We start from the raw sequence: 13,629 nt of genomic DNA on the forward strand, positions 1-13,629 counted from the left end.
CGTGCGTGCCTGTGTGTGTGTGTGTGTGTGTCTGAGTATGTGAGTATGTGAGTATATGATTGCTCTGTAGATAAGCAATATGCCTTGCATATCAAGATTTGTGGGGTCTTGTGTTCTGTGTGTGTGTGCCTGTTTGCCTTTCAGTGTGTGTGTGTGTGTGTGTGTGTGTGTGTGTGTGTGTGTGTGTGTGTGTGTGTGTGTGTGTGTGTGTGTGCGTGCGTGCGTGCGTGCGTGCGTGCGTGCGTGCGTGTATGCGTTCTTGTGTGTCTGCATGTGTATTTGTGCCATCCCTGGATTGATATCCATATTGCCTTATTTCTCAGACGTCAAACAGAGAGCGGAGCCTTGAACTCCCAGCATGCATTATTCATCGAATTAGATAACACACACAAGATGCAAATTGGCCACAAACCCTCCATATTCCACACAACACCGTCTCAATCTCAGCCTAACAATGTTAGCCTAGGTCTCTCTCTGGCCTGTGCAAAATCACATCATAACAAAACAAATACCTCCAAGGATGGTATTGTACTCTATCCAGCAGACTAGCAGACTATTGTCCTGTAATGGAGTTAGTATCTGACTCTGTACTCTACTTTGTATTAATCCTATGTTGGGTACTATCAAGAAGGCTAGCAGTGGTTGCTGTGGTGTTATTTATTGCCCGTGGTGTTAATTAGAACACGTACGTGACCCGACACTACGTCTCAGCCCCTCCCCCTCCCGCCTGACTTCCTGACTTCCCTGAGGCGCTGGATCCGATTAGCTAAGGACCAGGCGGGTATCGATCAGTTTTTAATGAGGAAAACAAGGGAAAGGGCTTGTATCCCCTTCAGTTACGCCAGGGGAGCGAAAGAAATAGGGATTGGCAGAGAGGAATAGGCCAACCTTCTGGAGCTTTCTGCAAACGAATGGGGGAATTCCTCACTGATCCTTATGGGCTTTAACACAGAGGAACCAACCTCATAGACTCCGATCAGTTTGAACCCCATACAGTTAGGCACTTGGGAGATGCGTATAGTACATGTAGAAGACTTGTTGGAAACATTTCGAACAATCAGAGCCTTACAAGCGTCCCGCAAAAAGGCCCAACCCCCCTTTCCAAGGCTGCCCTGTTCATCGAGAGATTCCCGGCGAACCCAGGCATTTCACGTAAATACATTCATGATTTCTTACTCAAAGCGGGTGTCAGTTCGTGTGCAAAGTATATGGTTACTGTAGGTGGGAGTAGTTCCTGAATATGCCAATGTTAAATGTCTCTGTCCCTCTCTCTCTCCCTCTCCATCTCTTCTTTAACCTCTCTGGGATCGTTCGGGACGTGAGCGTCCCACCTTGCCAACAGCCAGTGAAATTGCAGGGCACCAAATTCAAACAACAGAAATCTCATAATGAAAATTCCTCAAACATACAAGTATTATACACCATTTTAAAGATAAACGTCTTGTTAATCCAGCCACAGTGTCCGATTTCAAAAAGGCTTTACGGCAAAAGCACACCATGCGATTATGTTAGGTCAGCGCCTAGCCACAGAAAACCATACAGCCATTTTCCAAAGAAGGAGAGGTGTCACAAAAGTCAGAAACAGCGTCAAAATGAATCACTAACATTTAACGATCTTCACCTGATGGCACTCCCAGGACTCCATGTTAGACAATAAATGTGTGTTTTGTTCGATAAAGTTAATCTTTATGTCCAAAAACCTCATTTGAAATTGGCGCTTTATGTTCAGAAATGCATTGTCTCAAACAAACATCCGATGAAATTGCAGAGAGCCACATCAAATTACAGAAATACTCATCATAAACATTGATGAAAGATACAAGTGTTATACATAGGATTAAAGATACACTTCTTGTTAATCCAGCCGCTGTGTCCGATTTCAAAAAGGCTTTACTGCGAAAGCACACCATGCGATTATGTTAGGTCAGCGCCTAGCCACAGAAAACCATACAGCCATTTTCCAACCAAGGAGAGGTGTCACAAAAGTAAGAAATAGCGTTAAAATTAATCACTTACCTTTGATGATCTTCATCTGATGGCAGTCCCAGGTCTCCATGTTAGACAATACATTTTTGTTTTATTCGATAAAGTTCATCTTTATGTCCAAATACCTCCTTTTTGTTTGCGGATTTAGTCCAGTAATCCAAATGCACAAAGTGCGGGCACAAAGTCCAGACAAAAAGTCAAAAAAGTTCCATTAAAGTTTGTAGAAACATGTCAAACAATGTATATAATCAATCTTTAGGATGTTTTTATCATAAATCTTCAATAATATTCCAACCGGACAATTCCGTTGTCATTAGAAAGGAAAGGGAACGAGCGTCGTGCTCACGGCCATGCGCGAGACTAAACTAATGTCTTTCAGCTTGACCACTTGTTGAAACAGCTCTTATTTGATCCCCTTTCACAATACAAGCCTGAAACAACTTCTAAAGACTGTTGACATCTACTGGAAGTCTTAGGAAGTGCAATCTGACCCCACAGACACAGGATATTGGATAGGCAATCACTTAAAAAAACTACAAACCTCAAATTTCCCACTTCCTGGTTGGATTTTTCTCAGGTTTTTGCTTGCCATATGAGATCTGTTATACTCACAGACATCATTCAAACAGTTTTAGAAACTTCAGAGTGTTTTATATCCAATAGTAATAATAATATGCATATATTAGTATCTGGGACAGAGTAGGAGGCAGTTCAATATGGGCACGCAATTCATCCAAAAGTGAAAATGCTGCCCCATATCATAAAGAAGTTAAAGAACCGCTCTCGTGGTGCCCCAGATCCTAATGAGTTAATAGGTGCATGATTCATTTACTCAGGTAACAATTTAACATAGTTAGTTAATTAGATAAATAACAGTCTTCAGTTTTATGTTAAAGTCACAACACAAATACTGTACACCCTAATACAGTACAGCCTAATACTGTACATCCTAGTACTGTACACCCTAATACTGTACACCATAATACTGTACACCCTAATAATGTACAGTACATACGTTTCCCTTGAAACTTTCATAGAGAAACAGAGTCTCTGATATTGTTGAGTTGTACACACTCTAGAGTGGAACCTTCTTTGACAGTCATAAAGATGACAAAATATTCCAAGTTGCCTTTCAACACTTTAATTTATTCATAGTACAGTATATATACAGTATTTCTGCTGAGACATGCTTTTAAATGGATATTCGTTGGCTCAATGACTGGAAGTCTATTGGAACAGTTAGCATGTCATTGCCCCCTCCCATCTCTACCCCCCCACCCCTACTAACCATAGGTGGAACCAAGTCATTGTTTTACAAGTCACAAGTAAGTCTCAAGTCTTAGCACTCAAATCCCAAGTTAAGTCCCAAGTCAAGACAGTCAAGTCCGAGTCAAGTCTCAACTTAAGACCGACAAGTCCCAAGTCAAGTCTCAAGTCCTAAACTTTGAGTTTCGAGTCATAATGTGCTCTTCACCAAATGTAATACCATTTCATATTTTTAACAAGAGTGAGAGTTAGTATATTACATTTATGCAAATCATGAATGCTTTTTTTTTTAAATAAAAAAATGTATCTTTCCAAATAAACTGTATTATTTCCATGGAAATACATGGTTAGCCATGAGAAAGACACATCAATATGACAACAAAAACAAAATATTGTAGTACTCTCTCTCTCTCTCTCTCTCCCTCTCTCTCTCTCTCTCTCTCCAAATGTACTCTAGACACTGAAAACAATCCTGCTATAAAGTTACACTCATTTATTAAAAGGTACATCAAAACATCTGCTACTGAACTTCAAATAGGCCTACAATTTGAACACTGACCTGAATGTCTGGCAAAGAAAATACAGATCCCAAAGATGGGAGATAAAACCTGAACATGGAGCCTGTGTGTGTAATGCATAAACAGTTTCATTTTTTATCTTACCTCAGGGCCCTATGATGCATTGCATTTGCAAAAGACCCAAATTTGAAAAAAGTCTGTCCAAAAATAATGAGTGACGGCATTAGCACCTGTACCTGTCCCGCAGGTGTGATGTTCGGATGTACCGATCCTGTGCAGGTGTTTTTACACGTGGTCTGCCACTGCGAGGACAATCAGCTGTCCATCCTGTCTCCCTGTAGCGCTGTCTTCGGCGTCTCACAGTACGGACATGGTTATTTATTGCCCTGTCCACATCTGCAGTCCTCATGCTTCCTTGCAGCATGCCTAAGGCACATTCACACAGATGAGCAGGGACCCTGGGCATCTTTCTTTGGTGTTTTTCAGAGTCAGTAGAAAGGCCTCTTTAGTGTTCTACGTTTTCATAGCTGTGACCTTAATTCCCTACCGTCTGTAAGCTGTTTGTGTCTTAACGACCGTTCCACAGGTGCATGTTCATTAATTGTTTATGGTTCATTGAACAAGCATGGGAAACAGTGTTTAAACCCTTTACGTTGAAGATCTGTGAAGTTATTTGGATTTTTACAAATGATCTTTGAAAGACAGGGTCCTGAAAAGGGACGTTTCTTTTTTTACTGAGTTTATATAGCGGTCGGCTATATTAGCCATGACTTACTGTTCTTTATGCAGCTTCAAATGTCGAACAAAGTTGGAAATTGCTGTGCCTCCGTCTGTAATTTTCTTCCCACATGTTTTGCAAGTTGCAATCTGTTTTTGGTTGACTACAGCGTAGTCTTGATATCTGAAAATAATAATAATCTTTCCAAGATTTCTGTCTGAATTCACCCGCCAACGTACCTCTGCACTGCCACGCGCAACTTTTTCTCCGCTGTCACAATTTGATTGACTGCTGTCCGATTCAAACTGTAAGCCGTTAAATTAAAAGTTGATGCACTGCACACTTTTTCTAATAGCATCATTTTTTATATTTGGGCTTGGGGAGGGTATCAAGTCAGGTTGGGGAGGGTATCAAGTCAGGTTGGGGAGGGTATCAAGTCAGTTTGGGGAGGGTATCAAGTCAGTTTGGGGAGGGTATCAAGTCAGTTTGGGGAGGGTATCAAGTCAGGTTGGGGAGGGTATCAAGTCAGGTTGGGGAGGGTATCAAGTCAGTTTGGGGAGGGTATCAAGTCAGTTTGGGGAGGGTATCAAGTCAGTTTGGGGAGGGTATCAAGTCAGGTTGGGGAGGGTATCAAGTCAGGTTGGGGAGGGTATCAAGTCAGTTTGGGGAGGGTATCAAGTCAGTTTGGGGAGGGTATCAAGTCAGTTTGGGGAGGGTATCAAGTCAGTTTGGGGAGGGTATCAAGTCAGGTTGGGGAGGGTATCAAGTCAGTTCGAGTCAAAAGGCTTAAGTTCAAGTTAAGTCACGAGTCATTGGTGTTAAAGTCAAAGTCGAGTTGTCTTTTTGAGTTTGTCAAGTCGAGTCTAAAATCATCATATTTGTGACTCGAGTCTGACTCGATCCAAGTCATGTGACTCGAGTTCACACCTCTGCCACTAACCATGCCATCACTGCTGAAAATCATCCTTGGTGAAACACTGGAAAGGCTTAGTAATGTACACGTGTATTTATGGCCCTCCCATGGGTTCTCTCTCTTGTTCTTCTGTCTCTCTCTCGCTCTCTTGCTCTCTCGCTCTCTCGCTCTCTCTCTTTCTGTCTCTCTCTCTCTCTCTCTCTCTCTCTCTCTCTCTCTCTCTCTCTCTCTCTCTCTCTCTCTCTCTCTCTCTCTCTCTCTCTCTCTCTCTCTCTCTCTCTCTCTCTCTCTCTCTCTCTCTCTCTCGCTCTCTCTCTCTTGTCTGTTGATTCTCATCACAATAATCTCTGCTTCTCTGTCCAGCTGAACATCAGTATGTGTGTGTTCAGTTAGTATGCTACATTAGCATTTGAATTGCCCCGGGCGCCATTGAGATGCAGTTGCTATTGACAGCCAGCTGCTTTGTATCAGACTGGTCATTCTAGAGGCTGGTGGCTGGTCGACATTAACTCACTTTATGTTGCTGCTATCATGGTCCAAACACACCAAGACAGTTCCCCTGTATATAGTCTCGGTATTGTTATTTTATTGTGTTACTTTTTATTACATGTTTTTCTTCAGTTTATTTAGAAAATATTTTCTTAACTCTATTTCTTGAGCTGTATTGTTGGTTAAGGGCTTGGTAAGTAAGCTTTTCACGGTAAGGTTGAATTTGGTGCATATGACAAATAAAATGCGATTTGATTAGATTTTTGCTCTCTGCTCTCTAGGCTTGGGGCTAGGAGGGCATAACCTGTATCGGGCTGCTTGATGCTAACTGATTTGACGTGACTACTGGTAAGCATTTCAATTGGCCTAGTAGCCTATAGTTACAGTAAGACCTTGATTGACAGTAGCAGCAGCTCTTGTTTCTGTTTCCTCCTGATCATTTCATTAAGGCCATTCAGTTTCAACAGAACATATGATTGGGTGGTGTGCCGATGCCAATATCACACAGCCAATCAAATAGGAGCAGTCATGTTTTATTAGATCACAGTATACATAGTAAAATCAGAGAGCATTAATGCGTTGTCATCCAGGACTGGGTAGATACGTGTAGATAGCTGATATACACTGAGTGTACAAAACATTAGGAACACCTTCTATTTCCATGACATAGACAGAAAGCTATGATCCTTTATTGATGTCACTTGTTAAATTCACTTCAATCAGTTTAGATGAAGGGGAGAACACAGGTTAAAGAAGGATCTTTAGGCCTTGAGACAATTGAAACATGGATTGTGTATGTGTGCCATTCAGAGGGTGAATGGGCAAGACAAAATATTTAAGTGCCTTTGAATGGGGTATGGTAGTAGGTGCCAGGTGTAACGGTTTGTATCAAGAACTGCAATGCTGCTGGGTTTTTCATGCTCAACAGTTTCCTGTTTGTATCAAGAATGGTCCGCCACCCAAAGGACATCCATCCAACTTGACACATTGGAGTCAACATGGGCCAGCATCCCTGTGGAACGCTTTCGACACCTTGTAGAGTCCATGCTAGGCTTGGGCGGTATACCGTATATACCGTATACCAGGGTATTTGGAAATAGCCACGGGATGGTTTTTCAATACCGTTAAAAGTTGTTCTTTAAAGTTTTTCAATAAATTTGAATATTTGTAGGATTTTTTTTTTGTAAATACCTGCAGTCAATTGTTCAATGCGTTATGAGACAAAACAGAATGCGTTCTTATTTCACCTGTCACATTATTTGACATTATGAAGCTTACTTAGTTCCCCAGCACAGTTGAGCCTGTTTGTATTTTTTTTTAATGTATTTTTATTTCACCTTTATTTAAACAGGTAGCCTAGTTGAGAACAAGTTCTCATTTACAACTGCCACCTGGCCAAGATAAAGCAAGGCAGTGCGACACAAACAACAACACAGAGTTACACATGGAATAACATACAGTCAATAACACAATAGGAAAAAAAGTCTATATACAGTGTGTGCAAATGAGGTAAGATAAGGGAGGTAAGGCAATAAATAGTCCATAGTGGCGAAATAATTACAATTTAGCAGTTAAGCACGGGAGTGTTAGATGTGCAGAAGATGAATGTGCAAGTAGAGATACTGGGGTGCAAAGGAGCAAAAAAAAAAAATAACAGTATGGGGATGAGGTAGTTGGATGGGCAATTTACAGATGGGCTATGTACAGGTGCAGTGATCATTGAGCTGCTCTGACAGTTGGTGCTTAAAGTTAGTGAGGGAGATATGAGTCTCCAGCTTTAGTGATTGGTGATCAAATAGCAGAACAGGAGAAAGCGGCAGCAGGTGAGTCCAGTCGTGTATTTGTAACAGTATAACTTTAAACCGTCCCCTCGCCCCGACCCGGGCGCGAACCAGGGACCCTCTGCACACATCAACAACTGACACCCACGAAGCGTCGTTACCCATCGCTCCACAAAAGCCGCGGCCCTTGCAGAGCAAGGGGCAACACTACATATTGGTTTCAGAGCAAGTGACGTAACTGATTGAAATGCTACTAGCGCGTACCCGCTAACTAGCTAGCCATTTCACATCCGTTACATATTGACAGGGGGCGCGTTTGGTATTGAAGGTCAACAGTGTTTTTTGGTGATCAGGGACGTGCAACTATAGTTTTCCTTTACAGAAAATACATTAATGCAACACATTCAGCAGAAAACAACAGAAGTACAGATGACAACAGAAGTACAACGCTATTTACGACGCTATTTGGCTGGCAGCCACACAAGTAAAGGAGCTTACAATGAAAAGCAAAAACGATGCATGAAAATCATATTTCTAATGTTTTGACCTATCACAGAAAGAATGTAGCCAGCTACATTTCCTAATGTTTTGCTTAAAGTTAATCTTGGATTTTACCGGAGAAAAGTAGGCTGGCTCCACTGAGAAAAGTACAGAGAAAGTAGCTCCACATCAGTCAGAGCTCTATCTGCTAATGGAACGCCTGTTTGTGAATTCTCATCCCAGTTTAGAAGTGCAACTGAAGCCAAAAAGTAGTCTGATGCCGAGCAGAAATTACAATAAGAAGCATTTTAGATCTGGTTTTACAAAACGCAGCAAGATATTTCGAATAATTTTAATATTTATGTGTTAACATGACACTTAGTTTAACTTGCTATCTAAGTAAGTGACTGAATTAATAAGGTGACTGGGTATCATATTGTGTTAGCTGACGTGTTTGAGAAGGCAAAGCCCTTTAGTTGAGTTATTTGTACAGCTGCCACTGCTATCTTGATTTCCTTGCATTTTTTTCTCCTCTCTGTTCTCAGCCTGTCTGCTCCTCCCCACTATTCTCCAAGCAGAGCAGGCTCGTTGCCCTAGCGACAGACTCCACACAGACACAGCATGTAGACATGCTGCTGGAGTGCCAGTTCTGCATGTCTCAAAACTTTGTTCATTTGCACAATGTCACTCGTTCATATTAGCTTGTAAATGTCCAAACTCACCAAAAATGACATTTGGTGGCTCCTACATATACATTACCAGTCAAAGGTTTGGACACACCTACTCATTCCAGGGTTTTTATTTATTTTTACTATTTTCTACATTGTCGAATAATAGTGAAGACATCAAAACTATGAAATTACACATGGAATCATGTAGTAATCAAAAAAGTGTTAAACAAATCAAAATATATTTTATATTTGAGATTCTTGCGTTGATGACATCATTGCACACTCTTGGCATTCTCTCAACCAGCTTTATGAGGTAGTCACCTGGAATGCATTTCAATTAACAGGTGTGCCTTGTCAAAAGTTAATTTGTGGAATTTCTTTCCTTCTTAATGCATTTGAGCCAATCAGTTGTGTTGTGACAAGGTAGGAGTGGTATACAGAAGATAGCCATATTTGGTAAAAGACCAAGTCCATATTATGTCAAGAACAGCTCAAATAAGTAAAGAGAAAACGACTGTCCATCATTACTTTAAGACATGAAAGTCAGTCAATATGGAAAATGTCAAGAACTTTGAAAGTTTCTTCAAGTGCAGTCGCAAAAACCATCAAGCGATATGATGAGAAGGCATTTCTGGCCCAAAACTAATTTTGCTAAAAAAAAAATTACATTCAAATGGCTCTCCTGTGAAGTCGTGACTTGCGACATATGCCTAATTTCCTGAATCGGGTCACATATGTGGGAACTCCTTCAAGAGTGTTGGAAAAGCATTCCTCATAAAGCTGGTTGAGGGAATGCCAAGAGTGTGCAAAGCTGTCATCAAGCCAAAGGGTGGCTACTTTGAAGAATCTAAAATCAAAAATATATTTTGATTTGTTTAACAGTTATCTGGTTACTACATGATGCCGTATGTATTATTTCTATAACGACACAAGGTGAGACCCAGATGCAGACACAGGAGGCAGATGGTTCGAGTCTCTGATATTTATTGAACAGCGAGGGGCAGGCAAGAGGCAGGTTGAGGACAAGCAAGAGTTCATAACCAGTTCAGGTATGGTACAGGGCAGCAGGCAGGCTCGAGGTCAGGGGCAGGCAGAATGGTCAGGCAGGCGGGCTCAGTGTCAGGGGCAGGCCGAATGGTCAGGCAGGCGGGCTCAGTGTCAGGGCAGGCAGAATGGTCAGGCAGGCGGGCTCAGTGTCAGGGCAGGCAGAATGGTCAGGCAGGCGGGCTCAGTGTCAGGGCAGGCAGAATGGTCAGGCAGGCGGGCTCAGTGTCAGGGCAGGCAGAATGGTCAGGCAGGCGGGCTCAGTGTCAGGGCAGGCAGAATGGTCAGGCAGGCGGGCTCAGTGTCAGGGCAGGCAGAATGGTCAGGCAGGCGGGCTCAGTGTCAGGGCAGGCAGAATGGTCAGGCAGGCGGGCTCAGTGTCAGGGCCAGGCAGAATGGTCAGGCAGGCGGGCTCAGTGTCAGGGCAGGCAGAATGGTCAGGCAGGCGGGCTCAGTGTCAGGGCAGGCAGAATGGTCAGGCAGGCGGGCTCAGTGTCAGGGCAGGCAGAATGGTCAGGCAGGCGGGCTCAGTGTCAGGGCAGGCAGAATGGTCAGGCAGGCGGGCTCAGTGTCAGGGCAGGCAGAATGGTCAGGCAGGCGGGCTCAGTGTCAGGGCAGGCAGAATGGTCAGGCAGGCGGGCTCAGTGTCAGGGCAGGCAGAATGGTCAGGCAGGCGGGCTCAGTGTCAGGGGCAGGCAGAATGGTCAGGCAGGCGGGCTCAGTGTCAGGGCAGGCAGAATGGTCAGGCAGGCGGGCTCAGTGTCAGGGCAGGCAGAATGGTCAGGCAGGCGGGCTCAGTGTCAGGGCAGGCAGAATGGTCAGGCAGGCGGGCTCAGTGTCAGGGCAGGCATAAAGGTCTGAAAAAAAGGAGGACTAGAAAACGCTGGTTGACTTGGCAAGACAAGACGAACTGGCAACAGACAAACAGAGAACACAGGTATAAATACACTGAGGGTAATAGGGAAGATGCTTGACACCTGGAGGGGGTGGAGACAATCACAAGGACAGGTGAAACAGATCACGGTGTGACAATTTCATAGTTTTGATGTCTTCACTATTATTCTACAATGTAGCAAATTCAATATAAAACCCTTGAATGAGTAGGTGTGTCCAAACTTTTGACTGGTACTGTATATGAATGTCACGCCCTGGCCATAGAGAGGTTTTTATTCTCTATTTTGGTTAGGCCAGGGTGTGACTATGGTGGGCATTCTAGTTTCTTTATTTCTATGATGGTGTGGTTCCCAATCAGAGGCAGCTGTCTATCGTTGTCTCTGATTGGGGATCATATATAAGTTGTCCTTTTTCGTTTGGGTTTTGTGGGTAGTTGTTTTCTGTTTAGTGTCTGCACCTGACAGGACTGTTTCGGTTTTCACTGTTTGTTATTTTGTTCGGGTTTTTTGAGTAATAAATGTATCATGAACACTTACCACTCTGCGCTTTGGTTCACTCATTCCGACAAGAGCAGTGACAATGAATAACTTCCTGACCTGTATTGTCTGTCTTTACAATTTTTATTATTATTGTTTATTTTTTAGGTGGTTAGTTTATTTTTGTATTTTATTTTTGCAATTAGTTTATTTTTGTTTTCCAATAGTAGCCTCCATGGAAATTCCCTTTACTTGTGCTTATTTTGTTAGCATTCTAGTAATAGACGCCCAATGAGCTTTTCGGGGGGGATTTTGGCGGCCCCTTGGGTACTAAATCGGTAATACCGTATGTCCTGGGGTGAAAGAAGGACGGTATGACGATATGAAAATCTGGATACCTCCAAACCCTAGTCCATGCCCTGACAAAATGAGGCTGTTCTGAGGGCAAAGGGCGGCAACTGAAGTTTAGGAGCATGTTCTTAATGTTTTGTACACTCAGTGCATTGTATCACTTCACCTTCGCTACACACGCATACAACACACACCAATTGATCATCTCTCACACACACGTACCGTACACACATACATGTGTGTCAGAAGGCTCTGAGGGCGAGGGGTGTCCGTCATGATTTAATAACCTGGCTGCCATTTTGGAATGTTAGCAGTAAAGATGTATTGTTAATTAGGTGGAAGCTGTACTCTTGACCTGCTACCGAGGTGTTTGTGAGTGTGTGCGTGTGTGTGTGTGCATGCACTGAGGTGTGTGTGTGTGAGTGTGTGTAGAGGTTTGGTGGTGGCAGCCGGAGATTGGATTGGTTTCTATTGCAGTGTTTTCCCCTTTGCTGGACGTGCCTTACATTTCAACAACACACACACACACACACACACACACACACACACACACACACACACACACACACACACACACACACACACACACACACACACACACACACACACACACACACACACAATTGTGGTCTTGTACACACACTCCTACACACACACACGCGCACGCACGCACGCACGCACGCACACACACACACACACACACATGCACAGGGTGCATTATGAGGTTTACCAAAAGTTTCATGATAAAGTTTGATTTGTTCAATTTTTTAAGGTCAATGTTGGAGATGCAATAATAATCAGGTAGAATTTCTGAATTTATCTTTCCAAGGATATTCTGGTCTGTGTGTCCTTAGTCATATCTAGTAGATAGCCTGGCCTGTGTGTCCTTAGTCATGTCTAGTAGATAGCCTGGTCTGTGTGTCCTTAGTCATGTCTAGTAGATAGCCTGGTCTGTGTGTCCTTAGTCATGTCTAGTAGATAGCCTGGTCTGTGTGTCCTTAGTCATGTCTAGTAGATAGCCTGGTCTGTGTGTCCTTAGTCATGTTTAGTAGATAGCCTGGTCTGTGTGTCCTTAGTCATGTCTAGTAGATAGCCTGGTCTGTGTGTCCTTAGTCATGTCTAGTAGATAGCCTGGTCTGTGTGTCCTTAGTCATGTCTAGTAGATAGCCTGGTCTGTGTGTCCTTAGTCATGTCTAGTAGATAGCCTGGCCTGTGTGTCCTTAGTCATGTCTAGTAGATTGCCTGGCCTGTGTGTCCTTAGCCTGGTCTGTGTGTCCTTAGTCATGTCTAGTAGATAGCCTGGCCTGTGTGTCCTTAGTCATGTCTAGTAGATAGCCTGGTCTGTGTGTCCTTAGTCATGTCTAGTAGATAGCCTGGTCTGTGTGTCCTTAGTCATGTCTAGTAGATAGCCTGGTCTGTGTGTCGTTAGTCATGTCTAGTAGATAGCCTGGTCTGTGTGTCCTTAGTCATGTCTAGTAGATAGCCTGGTCTGTGTGTCCTTAGTCATGTCTAGTAGATAGCCTGGTCTGTGTGTCCTTAGTCATGTCTAGTAGATAGCCTGGTCTGTGTGTTGTTAGTCATGTCTAGTAGATAGCCTGGTCTGTGTGTCCTTTGTCATGTCTAGTAGATAGCCTGGTCTGTGTGTCCTTAGTCATGTCTAGTAGATAGCCTGGTCTGTGTGTCCTTAGTCATGTCTAGTAGATAGCCTGGTCTGTGTGTCGTTAGTCATGTCTAGTAGATAGCCTGGTCTGTGTGTCCTAAAGCCAGAACTACTGCAGATAAGACTATCACAGTCCACTCAGTACAGCTTGGTGTTTACACAGTCTGTCTTCACTGTCTTTCTTTGTCTGTTTGGTCTGCGTTTCTCTGGTTCTGTCTCTCTCAATTCAATTCAATTCAATTCAAAGGGCTTTATTGGCATGGGAAACATATGTTTACATTGATAAATTAAGTGGAATATATAATAAACAAAAGTGAAGTAAACAGTAAAAGATGAACAGTAAACATTACACTCACAAAAGTTCCAAAAGAATAAAGACATT

The 13,629-nt window shown here is 43.1% G+C and overlaps 1 protein-coding gene across 3 annotated transcripts in view; it reads left to right on the forward strand.

The window, feature by feature from the left end:
- The window catches only part of LOC139549440 (protocadherin Fat 3-like), a 389,617-nt gene that overhangs the window by 62,288 nt on the left and 313,700 nt on the right, over window positions 1-13,629 (forward strand). The window contains exon 2 of one of the 3 annotated variants that reach the window (XM_071359936.1): window positions 6,172-6,238. The exons of the other annotated variants lie outside the window; for them this stretch is intronic. The gene's annotated coding sequence lies outside the window, so the exon portion shown is untranslated. The remainder of the gene's footprint in view (window positions 1-6,171; window positions 6,239-13,629) is intronic. 3 annotated transcript variants of the gene reach the window in all.

This window comes from Salvelinus alpinus, chromosome 22 (genome assembly GCF_045679555.1).
Source record: "Salvelinus alpinus chromosome 22, SLU_Salpinus.1, whole genome shotgun sequence".
Taxonomy (NCBI): domain Eukaryota; kingdom Metazoa; phylum Chordata; class Actinopteri; order Salmoniformes; family Salmonidae; genus Salvelinus; species Salvelinus alpinus.